This window comes from Coenobita brevimanus, chromosome 11, assembly GCF_032717465.1.
Source record: "Coenobita brevimanus isolate Jiangsu-jjx chromosome 11, ASM3271746v2, whole genome shotgun sequence".
Taxonomy (NCBI): domain Eukaryota; kingdom Metazoa; phylum Arthropoda; class Malacostraca; order Decapoda; family Coenobitidae; genus Coenobita; species Coenobita brevimanus.
The window spans coordinates 6328864-6341579 of record NC_136964.1 but is presented as its reverse complement, the minus strand read 5'-3'; the positions used below and the strand labels follow the sequence as shown (position 1 = coordinate 6341579).

Here is a 12716-nt window from a genome sequence, read left to right as displayed (position 1 = left end):
TGGCCTGGCATTAATATAAATGAAGCTCCAACAGGTGTTGGACTAAATGTTAATAGCCCTCCACACGTTGGCAAAATAACTTAGCATATTTTTCTCTGATTCTGAATTATGTTTACTGCCGCTTATACGCAATGAGAACTGCGCGTTTGTTGAACTAATGAGCTTGTGAACTTTCATCTCTCTTTCATGCATCTCGTATCTTTCTTTATCACTAAAATTTCATCATTGCTCGTGTGCATTTCTTCAAATTATATGATACCTTTCATCTTAATTTGCTTTATTTCTTTGTTTCTTTTCTCCTATTTTGAATATCTCTTCCATACATCCTCTATCTTCTCCCTTTTGAAATGCATTGATTTTGTCCTAATTTCTGCTGTGCCTTCCCTCATATCATAAGTTATGTTTTATATATATATATATATATATATATATATATATATATATATATATATATATATATATATATATATATTATGTGCTTATATTTTGTACTTCCTTTGAATGCATCTCTAATCACATTCCTTTTTGCGGGTCTTGATTCCATAGTTTTTCTCTACGTTTGTCTTTGTTTTACTGCTTGCTGGTGTTTGTTACTATTCGTTATTTCCCGTATACCGTACGTCAGTCTTTCCTCTCTCAACACTCTCTGGTTCCTGTGTCTTATGTCTCTCTTATGTTCTTATTCTCTCTCTCTCTCTCTCTCTCTCTCTCTCTCTTATCTGCATAAAATCGTCTGGCGTAAGTTGGAATAGAATAGAATTAAGATGCCAACAGAGGATAAATCTCAGCCTTACTACTTTCTCATTTCTCTTTGGTGTGTCTCTGCTGCCCTCATCACGTGTCGCTTTCTCTTGATATTCTCTCTGTATTGTTCGTGTCGTTTCCCTCTTTCTCCTTGATTATTCTCTTATTTTATGCCGTTCATGGTTTCATTTTCAGTTGTCATCAGTTTTCCTTCCTTTCTGTTCCTCTTGCATTTTTTTTTTCTTGAAAACCTATTTCACATTTCTTCACCTCATCATTTTGTATTTCTCCTTCGCTTCTTTGTACCAAGTGGATCCTTCGTGTACCCATGTTGTGACGGTATATTATTTAAAGTATATTTTGTGATTCAGGGAAGAGGATTTTATTAATTGATGGCTAGGAATATAATAAGGTCACCGTTCATCTCAGTAAGCAGTCTCATCTAAAGAGGGATGTGGGTTTGACAGCAATTACCACTGCTTGCAATTTTTATGTATGTGATGCACCTGTCTGAGTGATTTTACATTTTTATCCTTCGATTTTTCGTTCCTGTTGTTTCGTTTACGTTTTGCCACGTGGGGAGGATGGAGAGTGAGAGACTGACGAGGAGAGTGTATGTGAGTGAGGTGGAGGGGGGGGAGAGATAGGGGGAGGCCGAGGATGAGTTGGAGGGATGGGGTGGAGAGGTATATTTGAGAGTGGGGTGTGAGCTGGAAGCAGGGCAGTGAAATGGCTGGGGAAAAGGCGACATGGAGGCAAACAGTTTGTGGCCACCCCATACGGGATTAAGACGTCTGGCAGTAGATAGATAGATAGACGTTTTTCGGTGCTGGCACTTCCTAAAATCCCATATATTTGAAAAAATATATATATTATCCTTCCAACCCTCTCACTGACCTTATTTTAACCTCAGACTCATTAATAAAACTGTTTTCACGACCTTATATACAAACATTTCTTCTCTCTTCAAACCCCTTTCTGCCAGGTCTGTGTTTCTTCTTCCTCACCCTCTCCTCCGTCGTTATCATTCGTCTTCCTCTTCTTCCTTTTCATCCTTGACTTCCTCTGCAGTCCCGTCTCCTTTATCATCGCTTATCACCATCTCTTCACCTTTATTGCCTCTCCTTCGCTCTTCATCTTCATTTCTATCTTCTCCTCTCATTCTTTTCAGTCTTAATTTTCCCTCACACGCACTCCATTTTTTCCTCTGTAATTACTCATTTCTCTTTCTCTCTCTGTTTTTTGTCTTAATTCTTTACTTCTCTTCTGATTCTTTTCCATCTCTACCTACCCTCTTTCTCTGCAGTACATTTTTCTGTTTCCGTGGTTTCTCATTTTCCCCCTCCATATTTCTTCCCTGTGTCCTTATCTCTCTCTTCCCATCCCTTCTTGTCCTGTAAATTTTCCCCTAAATCTTCCACCATCTCTCGCCATTTTTCCTCTTTCTTCATTACTCTTTGTCATCACCATCCATCCTCTTCTTCATGTCCATTGTTCTGTCACTTATCTCACGTTTTCTCTCTCCGTTTTCCTTGCTGTCTTTCCAGATTTATTCCCAATCTTACATTTCCTCTCTCTCTCTCTCTCTCTCTCTCTCTCTCTCTCTCTCCACTTTTTGTCATGCTTTCACCTTTTCACATTTTCAAGCGCCGTTTCATCACACTTCTTCCTTTTCTCTCTTGCTTCTTTCATCTCACTTCCTGTCTGCAATTTATCCTCTTTTCCATATTTTCTTTCTCTTATCATTTTTTTAAACACTAACTTACCATCCATCTTATTTTATTTTTATTGGGTTTCCTTTATTCCCTTTCGTCCCTCCGTACTCCCCCACTCTGTTTTCTGTTTTCCCGTTTTCTTCGCTTCGCGTTCTTGCTCACTCACACCCATAATTTATTTTCACCAACCTCTTTCTTCCTCGGGTTCCCCTTTCTCGCCCAGGCTCTCACTCCCGTTCCTGAGATTCCCCTATCAAGTCCAGCGTCAGCACATGTTCTATTTGTTTGAGGTAAAGCAATGGACCAACCTGAGCCATGACTCTCTGGCCTCAGCAGTTTTCATGAAGACACAGCAGAGAAGCTCCAAGTGGTCGATGGTGAATGGTAGCTTGGGCAGTTTATCTGAAATTCCAGTCTGTCATCATCGTCATATCATAATCATCGCTGTTGTCGTCCACGTCGTCGTTATTATTATTATTATTATTATTATTATTATTATCATTATTAGTATTATTATTAATTCTTGCACATGATCAACAAGCTTGCAATAATTACATAATTCTCTGTTTCACTTACATCTGTGGAGTACAGGGTGTGTGTGTGTGTGTGTGTGTGTGTGTGTGTGTGTGTGTGTGTGTGTGTGTGTGTGTGTGAGCGTGCTCGCGCGCGCGACAAGTCTGTACAGTACGTGCCTGCTGTGTTTACATTTACATCATGTTTACATTTACACAAGACCAATATAATTCTTTTGTTCCACTCGGACGACACGGCTCCTAGATTTTTTTTTTTTTTTATGAACTCAGGCCATAACTACTACAAGCAATTTAATGAACTCTTTCCGTCATATTATATCAGTTCCACTTTAAGATTATAGACTAGTGGAATATCTGGAAAATGTGGCTATATAAAAATCCTCAGGCATTTTAGAGTCATAGTTGTCAAATAGGCTTTCCTAGGGTGTTTTTTTGTGCTGAATCCATTTTTGCTGTTTGCCAAGCTGTATCTCGTGCTGTTTTGCTCCTAGCGGACAAAATCCAAGATGGCCGCCATTTTTCTAGAAAATGCATATTTTGAAGAATTGCTTCAAATATAAAATATATTAATTAATTATCCAGCGCCTGATCACTGCCTACGAAAGTGGCCGACGTGTAAACCTGTCAGAAGTAATGATGCATGAACTTTTAACAGTCCCCCAGGCTCTAGCTGAGACAAACGGTAGACTTCGATCTGGATCAAAAGCAGACTTGGCTCAAGTACTCACTTCAGGAATACAATGTCTCCCCAGCATAGGCGCTGCAGACCTTGGGGAAACAGCAACACTCATAATTGATGGTCAACCAATGGATTGTTCCATTGGGAAACCACCCAAAGCAGCCACAACTGGAGACCTAGCTGACGTGTTCATTGGAGCTGTTCTTCAAGGTGGGACACTGTTCAAACGAACTGATGTAGTGTTTGACAGATACTACGAGAAATCCATCAAAGAGGGAACAAGGACACGACGTGGTCAAGCATCAGTGGCGATCCGACGTTTGATTGAAGGCAGGAATGTTCCACTCCCAGCAAAGTGGGATACTTTCATGGCACACCCTGAAAACAAGGCAGACTTGGCCAATTTCCTCTCACAACAACTGATGCTGAAGGTTTCAGCAAACAAAACTGTTGTGGTATCTGGCGGATTCGTCGATGAAGAACAGGTGGAATCATCGGATCCAGAAGTGGACACAGACAAACTCAAAGCTCGGCACGAAGAGGCAGATACAAGAATGATTCGGCATTGTACAGAAATTCAAGCCTCTAGCATTGTGATAACTGCACGTGACACAGATGTCCTGGTATTACTACTTGCACATTTCCACAAAATGCCCAGTGACAAAGTTTGGTTGAAGGCAGGAACAGCTGCAAACAGGAAGTATATTCCTATACACACCATTGTGGAACGGCTTGCTTTTGATAACGATAAGATGGAATCTATTACAGCGTTTCACGCCATCACTGGAAGTGACACAACTTCATACCTCTTCAGGCATGGAAAGAAAACTTGCTGGAAAGTGTTTCAAGAACATTCTCGCCTTCTTGAAGGTCTAGGTCAAGGTGAACTCGATAACACTACAGCGAAGAACGCTGAATTATTCATCTGTAAGTTGTACAATGTCCCCAACGTCACAACAGTCAACAAGGCTCGTGAAATCCTGTTCGTGAAGTCCAGTGCTCCAGAGACTCTTCCTCCAACTGGTGATGCCCTTTCGTTTCACATCCAAAGAGCTCACTATCAAACAGCTGTGTGGCGACAGGCAAATGAACAGTATCCAGAACTACCTCAACCAGAGACGATGGGATGGAGGATGGAAGGTGCATCACTGGTGCCAACGCTGATGTCCCTACCCCCAGTCCCAGACTCATGTGTGGAACTGATCACCTGCAACTGCGCCAACCGATGTATGAGTGCACGTTGCAAATGTAAAAAGTCCCACTTGCGTTGTACAGCAGCATGCAAATGTAGAACTTCCGATGACGATTGTAGCAATGTCGAAGCCCAACAATGACACTGTGTAAAACACACTGCCACTATGCCTGTTCATCAATTTGCAATCTGCAACTTGTTGTAATATAAATGTGTTGTCAGCCATCCTGGATTTATGTTTATGTTTATTACTTAATTAAGAGAAAAGTAATATCAATAAAATAATTAACGTACAATGCCTTTATAGTGGGTTTTAATAAGGTTTTACGGTCGTCATAATGATATACGGACGAGGTACCACTTGTAAAAATGATGCTTTTGAGTTTAAGGCGGCCATCTTGGATTTACCCGTCTGACGGTGTCAGCTTGAGCGATGCAGCTTGGCAAACAGCAAAAATGGATTCTGCACAAAAAAAAAAAAAAAACACCCTAGAAAAGCTTATCTGCCAACTTTGACTCCAAAATGCCTGGAGTTGTCCAAATACCTGAAAACCGGACTAGACTATTACCATTTTGTGACATCTCGTTCTTGAAACATTTCGCAAAATCTGTTACGTCTTCTGTTGTAACATTCCCAACACCACATACCTTTTATTTATATTATTATTATTATTATTATTATTATTATTATTATTATTTGCACCACCCAGCGAGAGTAAGTTTAACACCACTTTGCTCACATTCCCAGGCATCAGTATTTCATAACAACATTTCCTTCTGCTCCCTGTATCCCATCTAGGTGTTTGCATTCTTCTGTTTTCTTCCCTTATATATTCTTCTTCATTCCACTTTATATATTCCTCTTCATTCCACTTTATATATACCTCTTCATTCCACTTTATATATACCTCTTCATTCCACTTTATATATTCCTCTTCATTCCACTTTATATATTCCTCTTCATTCTACTTTATATATTCCTCTTCATTCTACTTTATATATTCCTCTTCATTCCACTTTATATATTCCTCTTCATTCCACTTTATATATTCCTCTTCATTCCACTTTATATATTCCTCTTCATTCTACTTTATATATTCCTCTTCATTCTACTTTATATATTCCTCTTCATTCTACTTTATATATTCCTTTCATTCTACTTTATATATATTCCTCTTCATTCTACTCAGGTATTCCTCTTCATCCAACGTATATATTCCTCTTCATTCTACTGTATATTTTCCTCTTCATGCTATTTTATATATTCCTCTTCATTCTACTCCTATATTCCTCTTCATTCTACTTTATATATATTCCTCTTCATTCTACTCCTATATTCCTCTTCTTTCCACTTTATATATTCCTCTTCATTCTACATACATACATTTCACTACTTTGTACATCTTTCCCAGCTAGGTTCCCATGTTCAGTAAAAGGAAACTGGTTCAATTTTTCTCACAAATTGTTCATGTACATTGATCTATTTCCAAATCTCTTGACACACTCCTTTTCTTAGCATTTTTCCTCAGTTTATCCGAATTATTTTCTCATTTTTATGTTGTTCAGTTTACCTTTCTCGTCCACGGCTCTTTCTGCTTCATCCCATTTGCCTCCCTCACTATACTCTTTTTACTTTAACTTGGCCCAGATTTTCGCCCTTCTGTAGCTTATTTCACGTGGATCTGTGGCAGAAAAAGACAGTGCAAGAGCTGTGCATCCTCTTCCATAGCACTACTTCGTGACTAGCATCATACTCCAGCGTTAACCTGTTGTTACATGTCGGCTCTGAAGACGGAGAGATGGCAATTTTAGGTCAAGTTAGAGTAAAAAGAGTATAGTAACTACGTTCAACATAATCCGTTCATTTACGTTCCCAAACATTCTTCCTATCGTCACAGTTTTTCTTAATTCACGTATTCCCAGACCAGTATTTGTCGGGTAAGGAAGCTCCCTAGCACCTTTTCCTTAACAATTTATTTTCCAGGCTGCCCATTAACATCCTATTTTTTCCTTCTTATATCTTTAATGTCGACGTAGATTTTATGGCTAAAACACAGGTTGTGTATATAGTAACGGGGCAGAATCAGAAATAAAACGGTAAGGAAGAGGTGTTAGTCAGCTTCCTACCCACACAAGCGTACTGTCCTCTCTCCTTCCTTGTATTCTGCCCATACCTTTCAGCTACTCCTTGGTTTTTAGTTGCCTGATTACCCTTCTCGTATTTTTTTCCATGGCCTTCTCTGCATAACAATAATATACTCATACAATTTTCCGAACTGTCTTCTTGCACATTTTTTTTTTCTTATAACACAAGTACCCTTCTCTTATACGTACAAGAGAATAATTAAACTTTCTTCAATTTAAAATGCTGTCTATGTATATTTTGTTTACTGCTGTACCATGAGTGCTTAAAGCTTCTTTCCTGTGCTTGAAATATAAAACACTTGAATTTTGTTATGTACAGCACTGCGTTATTCTTCACACACACACACAGACACACACACACACACACACACACAGACACACACACACACACACACACACACACACACACACACACACACACACACACACACACAGAATTCTCGGATCACACTGGTATACAGGAAAAAAAAAAAAAAAAAGACGTACTGAAATGGTTTGCAGTTCACTTGAGCATCAGGTGGCCGGGCTCCCACACAGCTCAGACGCCCGCTAAGACGTGCCAGGTGAGGCCGCGAGACACCTGTGAATCGGGTATTACGGGGGATAACCTAGGACGTCAAAAGTTTTACCCCGCCGTGCTCAAGTGATAAGTTTCCTTCTTCCACTGTAGTACATCGTTTCTTAAAGCATACTCATTTGATTTTCGTTGTTTGAATTCCTTCCATCATCTCTGTTGTTTTTTGTCATCATCATCATCATCATCATCATCATCATCATCATCATCATCATCATCATCATCATCATCATCACCCCTGTCGGCACGCGATTGTCTCACAGCACATAAAATAATCGCCATACAAATATTACCAGATCGTCGTCAGCAACATCATATCTCCAGAAATTCAACAACAGCAATGACGAAACATCTATCTACACATTTCACGAGTAGGCCAATACAGCACCTCTGAACACTGTATTAATAGCCTTCCCTCCTGACATTCGTCCATAGAGTACACTTATCAGAGCTTAGATCAGGACATCATTAAGAATAATCACACACACACACACACACACACACTGTACAGCACATGCCACATTAAGACTCAGACAGCATCAACGGTGTAAGAAACCAATAGGACAACCCCATAAGGACAGTAGCTTACCTGCGGTTTATGGGTCTGCTCGTCCAGGCAGACTGGGGTTAAGCAACAACTGAGATTACTTACTTTCGTATTGTATTCCTACTGCTACTTTCAGCATGGAGAAGATCACTTGTTCTGATATGGTTGATAAAAACTAGCTTTTGTCTAACACCTCCTGTTTGAAAAGTCTTCCCTAAGCTGAAGAAATATGTCAAAAGTAGCAAACAGGCAATGAAACCTGTGGTCTTGTATTTAGCTGCTTACCATTGCATCTACCACTGCCCACCCAGATCTGTCGGTGGTCGTGGTGGCTGCCTGGGATGCAGATGACGACTCTGAAGGATCCAACGCGAAAGTTACTTACGGCATCGAGCAGAACGCCGTACATGAAGGCACAGGCGAGGCCATCTTCTCCATACACCCGGAGACAGGCCTGGTGCGTACGGCTGTCTGCTGTCTGGACCGGGAAACCACGACCCAGTACCACATCCAGGTGGTGGCCACGGATGGCGGCGGTCTGCAGGGTGAGGAAAAAGTTCACTCATATTTTCGCCCAGTAATAGTTCAGAATTCACTGATCCCTTAAAGATATTTAGCAAATGTTTGCCAGTACAAAAACACGTACAATAAATATCAGATGACCATGTTTTGCGTTCTAATACAGTAGTAATTAAGTACGGACACATTCTAAGATTGGAAAGTTGAAAAGCAAAGGTTATTATTTATTATGCTGCTAGTCCTCTCTCACCAATTGTCTCTTAATACACAGTCCCCCCCTTCTACGGCCTCAGGGACGGGTGTGGTGGTGGTGCGTCTGATTGACGTCAATGACAACGCACCCCAGCTGGAGCAGAAGCTGTGGGAGGTGGAGGTGGACGAGACGTGGGGTGATGGTCCCCCTGATAACTTCACAATCCTCAGCATCTCCGTCCTTGACCCAGACACATCCAATTATTTCTACTACAGGGTGCTTTTTTTTTTTTTTTTAATCCATTAGTCAGTTTTAGTAACCCCTTCATTGTGGTGACGTCCTAGTTTAGTCTCGTTCAGCTAAAACTAGAACTTCTCATTCAGCTGAGAAATGATCTGTCTTAATTAAGTGGTTAATGAAGGCTGTAAATCGCTCCTCCAGTTCACAAAGTCTCTTATGCCGAATGAAATGGTTTTAGAATGTCACACGACTGAAGGGATTAATTCTGGTTGAAATTAACTATGTAATGTATTTTCATTTGATAATTTATTTGAAGAGAGCTGACCAGCATTTGCTACGGACACTTGCAGCACTTCGCACGTCTACTTGTCTCAGGTTGTTCATGCCAGTGGGTGGGGTTGGCAACACTTCGGCGTGAGGTCAGTGGGAGCCGTGGGTCACATCTACGCCTGCCAAACACTGGACTACGAGGACGAAGCTCACCGCCGGGGCTTTCGCTTCATGGTGCAGGTCACTGACAGGGTGAGTGTTTGCCAGGACTGTCATCTGTTTAGGGTATGACCTTAACAACTAGAAAGACTGATCGGGGTCCCTCGTCAAAGGAAAGTATAATCGTTTGCTATAAAGGTTGGTTCTAAGAGAGGTATTTTTATTCTCTGGCGTGAACTTTTGATGGAAGATTACCTTCATATTATTCCTCATGTCTTCTCTCTTTCTCTGCACTACAAGATGAAGTGACGGACCTTGGCCAGATAATAAGTAACGTACATAAGAAAGACATTAGAGTACACTACATACTGTACCTCCTCTACTCTCAGTATTTCATGCAGGATGGTTGAGTTGACCTCGTGAGAAGTTCTGTTAGTCATTTATTTTGGTCAGTATCAAGCACCCTGTACGCTTTGATTTATTGAAGACACGAATGCACCCTTGTTTCAGGACCTTCCGTTACAACATAATTACTGCATCCTTATAAACTTTCCCATAGCTTTCATAATTGTCAAGTTAGATGACGGCGTTTCAGTGGTTAGACAGACAGACAGACAGGCATAATAACATACCTATCACCACTTAAGCTCCTGATTATGATGACGTGCATTGTATTTTTGTATGGATTATATTGCACGCTTTTATCCAACTCGGGAAGAACCTTTGGTAGTGAAGGGTAAAAATTGTCTGCTATGCTCATACACTCAGTAGAAGCAAAATAAATCCCAGCCTTGCATGGAAGAGTTTCATAAAGAATCTAAAGAGCTTCTTGTAGTGAAAAGATAAAAAGTAAGTATACCACTGACCAGGAAAAATGTTTAGTAGGATGTCATTAAGGTATTTCTATGGTATTAAGTGTTGTTAATGATCGCTTTCCACCCGAAGATCCTGTAGGCTCGAAGAAACTGTCATATGAGAGTGTAATAATTAATAGTAATATCACAGTGCTTGCCTATTAATCAGATCGGCAGCTACATTTACTTTGTCTGTGTGTCAAATGCAGCTTGTCTTGTGGGTAACGCTTTGTGGTTATGTAGAGGGAGTTTTTGCCACATACACCGCAGCTCCCTTAGCTTTGACAGCCACAGATTGTCATACATATATTATTCCTGCTATCTTCAAAGGATTTATTTCAGCTTTTGAGAGATTTTTCCAATTCGTGGGGTTCGATATAGCTTTCATTAACCCTTTCGCTGCCAGAGATCCTTGGTAGGTTGGATAAAATCGTCTGGCGGTGGACTGATTTTGATGCAAAATATGTCATGGTAGTGAAGGAATTAACGTTGTCACAGGGTCGCGGCGGATGGGAGGACGCCCGACACGTGGACTCGGCGTGGGTGGTGGTGTGGCTGCGGGACATCAACGACAACCCGCCTCAGTTCCAGCGCCGGAATGTCCACATCACCATCAGTGAGGATGCTGCTCCAGGCACGATGCTGGCCAACCTCCCCGCACGGGACCCAGACAATGTAAACTGCACTGACTGTGATAACACATTTCATCTTCCTCCTGACATTTTTTTTTTTTCTATCCAAGGTTGGGGTACGGTAAGATTTAGAAGCAAGTAAAGTGAGAGCACAAAAGTAGGAGAGCTAGTACCGACATACCCCGAAATAACCTACTCAATCATATGGAAAAAGGAACGGTTAACTTGTCGTATATCTTACCGTTCGTCATGCTATGTGCTTTTTCCATTGAGTTATGGGTGGGTCTTATACAGCTGCCATCGACCCTGGAAGGTACTACCATGAGAGTGAAGTGTGGCTACAGGCTTGGTTACTAGCCAGATAATCATTACTCTTAGGCAGGTAACCCAACCACAAGTACACAAAGTCCAAGCTGAGTCCCTCATTGTTGCCAGTCTTATTACACATCTGATTCCCCCCCCCCCCCCCTCTGCAACTGTTCCAGCAAGTGTTGGGAACCGAATTTTTTTGGCTGGTTGTTTAGCTTCCACTCAGTGTAAAAAACAAATTGTACCGTGGCGAACCTTAATTACAAGAAACCTTCAGAAGCAGCACGTAGTCATTGAAACTGATTGATTGAAGAGAGCGCACGACCAACAGCGATCAGACGTTATTAGGCTACAAATTTGATCATCCCTCTCAAAGGAAGAATGAAATATATTGGATACTGAGAAACAGAGCCAGATTTAGTCAAACATCAATGGCGATTTCAGAGCATATGTTAAAGATGCTTATCCTGTTAAATATTAAGCAACAAAATATTTCATAACTTGTAGCTAGAATTTGGGGCAGTTTATTATGTAACTTGTGTAATTAATTCCTCCAGCTACCGAAAATAACACAAGTATGTATTTGGCACAGTCACGCTCCATTACTTGATATCTGTAACAGAGTTCCTGCTGCCTTTATCGTGCAGGACGGGCATCAGGAGGTAGAGTATCATGTAGAGGGTGGATGGGGCGCCTTCACTGTGGACACTACAGGTGGAGTCAGCCTGCGCAGTGCCCTGGACCGCGAGGCCCCCGATGGCGCTGTGGGTGTGGCCAGGATCCTGGGTGTGGACCGTGGCCACCCACCCCTCACCGCCACCGCCACCCTCACCATCACCCTCACCGACGTCAACGACACCCCGCCCCACCTCTTGCCACCCACCCTCTTCCACGTCACCGAGGACGCAGCCCCAACCCGCCTGGGGGTCCTCACGGCCACTGACGAGGACGTGTGGGCACTGGGCCATGGCCCGCCATTCACACTCTCTTTAGCGCCAACCAACCCACGGCACGTCTGCCATCATGTGGCCCTCGATTTTGACCCACGTAAGTTTCTTCACTCTCTCTCTCTCTCTCTCTCTCTCTCTCTCTCTCTCTCTCTCTCTCTCTCTTTTTCTCTATTGCCAGACGCCATAATCCCGTAAGGGGTGGCCATTTGACTTTGAGTTATTTGTTTTACGGGGAGGGGCACTAACCCTCCACCAACCCCCTTGTTGACACATTGGGAGCACGTATGGTTTGGTTATATGGTTACCACCCAGCGTTGTAAATGGTTCCTTGGCTTGCAGGAAACCATTTGGCTTGTCACTCAATGTAAAGCCACCTGTATAGGATAGAAAAACAATAAGAAGTGACAGGATTGATGGGAGAAATAGGAAGAGAGGAGGGCAGGCACAGAAAGTGAATGATA

The 12716-nt window shown here is 41.8% G+C and overlaps 1 pseudogene; it reads left to right on the top strand.

Annotated features, from left to right (window-relative positions):
- LOC145410793 (putative neural-cadherin 2) overlaps positions 1 to 12716 on the top strand; it is a 92964-nt pseudogene that overhangs the window by 38403 nt on the left and 41845 nt on the right.